Raw genomic sequence first — 3451 nt, 5'->3', positions numbered from 1 at the left:
TGTTTTTATTAATACCATTTAAGATGTTATTTTAAGGGGTGCTAGAAAGATATAGAAAATGAAGAGTTTCTCACCTTGCATCAGACATATTCAAGATAATTTTTTTAGTAAGAGGAATGAGATAATATAAGATGTAAGAGAAAATGACATATGATAATTTATAACGGATACATTATTCAAAAAGAAAAAGATGGAATTAAATTTCTACCTTTAAAGGACAACAACAATATTAAGAGTTTATGTTGAGGTATTCCTACAGTACCATGTAGTAATTAGATCAAGCATAGATATAGAAATTTTTTTTCTAAATTAAGCATATCAAGACAAAATTAAAGATCAAGGAGTAATCAAGGGGAAAAGAAAAAAAAAGAAAGAAAAAATCCCCCCCTAAAATATACTAATAGACACCAATTACAGTTCAAGAATTGGTCTGATTTTTTTAGGATGTTACATTATTCATTTCTTCAATTGGTATGCATTTTGTCTAAAAGTAAGAAAGCAAAGACTGTCATGATGACCACAAAGCAAGCAAAGAAAAAGAAGAGACCAAACTTTAAGTGGCAAAGCACGGTGAGAAAGACTTGAGCTATAGCAAAAGTGAACAACATATCCACAACAACATTATTAGCTTGTCCAGCAGATCAAACCTCAAAAAAGCATATTTCATTGGGCACCAACCATCCTTGGTCCCCTAGACCACGTATAAGCAACATCATATGTACAAATAAAAAATAAGAGTATGTTTGCTTTCTCCCTTACTAAATGAACCTTCACCATTCACACCAAACTTTAAAGCAATCATAACTCCAACAACAATCTACAAGCAAGAATTGTGATTTTTATTACATTAGTCATTCTCATATTATATTTGTATATTAAATAATAAATACATGATCATTGTGAAAAATTAATAGTTTGATATGTATTTTTACCTAGCAAATAAGCATTTGAATTCCTCCTTCAAGGAACAATATATTTCGTTCAAACTTGTCCACAGTAAAAATTGAAACAAATGTAGCAACCACATTAACACCACTAGTGATAACTGCAGACATAAGTGAAGCATCGTTACCAAAGCCAAAGGTCTTGAAAAGAATAGGTGCATAAAACATGATAACATTGATGTCAGTTAGTTGTTGGAAAAATGGAATTAAAGAGCAAAAAAGTGAGTTAAGGTCTAAATTTAGGTTGTGAAATGTTCTTCCATAGGTGGTCCACTTTTTTCCTATCTCACCAGAATCAATGAGATCTTGGTACTCTTTATCAACATAATTAGTTCCACAAATCTTTTGTAACAATGCCTTAACTTTTTCATGTTGGCCATTTTCAATCATGGAGTTGGGTGTGTCATCTAAGAAAAGAGATCCTAGACATAAGATAATTGCTAGAATAGTTCCTATACCTAAAGAAATTCTCCACCCATTTTCATGTTTGGCAATTGCATAGTTTATAAGATTTGCAACTAAGATGTCTATTAAAATCATAATTTGAAATCCAATATTAAGTGCTCCTCTATTGCTTGTTGGAGCCATTTCAGATAAATAAAATGGAACAGACTATTATAATGTAAAAAAAGTTGAGATAGTAACATCTTTATTACAATATCTAACACCAAGACCAAGCAATATTAGACCAATTATGAGCAAAGAAAAAAAAAAACACCTATAAACATTTAGGGCTTGCGTCCTATCATTCTTGTGGTAGCAGAAGCAAAGAAAGAAACTATCAATGCTTCAAGGTTAAGGAAAAGGTGTACAATGTTAGGAGTTGGAATATCAAATTTACAATATTGGCTCTTTTGATGGGATTCATCCTTCATTTGCTTAAACATAGATGAGAAGAATTTGATTAAGAATTCTTTATTCAAACTTAAATCTAAATTCTTTATTCATCTTAAAATTCAAACTCCTAGACATGAGGACTGGATTTTGTCCTCAATTTGTGCTAGCCTCCAAGAACACCTTAGGATTGCTTGTTGGTAGGAACTCATTGAGTTTAGGTCCTCAGTTAGCTGCCCTTGGGCCCTAGTTGGGGACTTCAACTCTATCCTGTTTAGTATTGAAAAGGTTAGGGGGTAAACCTTCCAACCCTACCATAATCAATAATTTTGTTGATTATCTCCTCCAATGTGGGCTTTGTGATCTGGCTTTCAAAAGAAACCCTTAATTCACTTGGCATAAAGGGAACCTAAAAGAAAGGTTGGACATGGTTATTGTCAATAGCTCTTAGCATCTTTCCTTTCCTAATAAGTTTGTTATCCATATCCCTTTTTTGAAATCAAACTACTCTGGCTTATGGCTTAAAATTTTCTATGAGTAGTCCTTATCCAGAGTAATAAGAGTTTTAAATTTCTTGCCCTTTGACTTTCCCATTCTGCTTTTCTTAATCAAGTTAAAAACTCTTGGCAGGTCTCAGAAGAGAAAATGTCTCATTTGTAGAATTTTCTAAACAATTAGGCCCTGATAATAATTCTTTCCTTATAAATCTTATGAAAACTTTATGGTAAGAGTATCAGCTCATTGTGGATTAGGAGAAAACATATTGGTATCATCAATATAGAGCCAATTGGTTGTCTTTAGGAGATAGAAATACAAAATTTTCCCATAGAGCTACCTTAGGAAGGAGGAATAAAAAGAGGATTGAAGCACTTAAAGATGAGAACCAGGCCTAGATTTATGACCTTTTTGCCTTGAAAACCCTGGCCTTAGACTATCCTGATCTTGACCCTCAGGACTTTATCCTTAACACTCACACCTCTTTCCCCCCTTGAGAGAGTCTAATTCTAGGCTTCTCTCCCTTGAAGTCTCCATAGATGAGGTTAAAACTACCCTGCTTAGTATTGGAAATTTCAAGGCTCCTGGCCTTAATGGGTTCCAGGCCTTTTTCTTTAAAAACCAATGGCATGTGCTTGGAAAGTTCATATATGATTTTGTTTTATCTATGTTTTAAGATCCTAGAAAAATTATTAATGTTAATGAAACCTGCCTCACCCTTATCCCTAAATCTAAACACCTTGAATCCATTAGAGAATTTAGACCCATCTTTCTGTGTAATGTTAGTCATAAGATCATTACCAAAATCCTTGCTAATAGAATAAGGGACTCTCTATCCCATTTGATCTTTGTTAATTTGTACATTTTCATCCCTGGTAGACAAGAGATTGACAACTCCTTAATCTTTCAGGAAATAATGCATTCCTTCCACAATCTCAAAGGGAGAAATGGCTATATGATAGTCAAACTGGATTTAGAAAAAGTCTATGACAAGCTTAGGCATAATTTCATTATAGATACCCTCAGAAGGATTGGTATAAACTTTAATATGATTAGTGTTATTCAAGCTTGTATTACCTCTTCTTCAGTGGTCATAAACTGGAATAATAGTTTTACTAAGACTTTTCAGCCTACTAGAGGCATCCGTCAAGGGGATCTTATCTCCCCTTATTTATTTA

The 3451-nt window shown here is 33.1% G+C and overlaps 1 pseudogene; it reads right to left on the bottom strand.

Moving 5' to 3' along the window:
- Positions 1 to 439: 439 nt before the first annotated feature.
- LOC113859614 lies at positions 440 to 2904 on the bottom strand (annotated as a pseudogene).
- Positions 2905 to 3451: the final 547 nt, after the last annotated feature.

This window comes from Abrus precatorius, unplaced genomic scaffold, assembly GCF_003935025.1.
Source record: "Abrus precatorius isolate BTA unplaced genomic scaffold, Abrus_2018 Scaffold2, whole genome shotgun sequence".
NCBI classification, from domain to species: domain Eukaryota; kingdom Viridiplantae; phylum Streptophyta; class Magnoliopsida; order Fabales; family Fabaceae; genus Abrus; species Abrus precatorius.
Note: the sequence above shows the minus strand (reverse complement) of the source record. Positions and strands in the feature narration are given on the sequence as shown.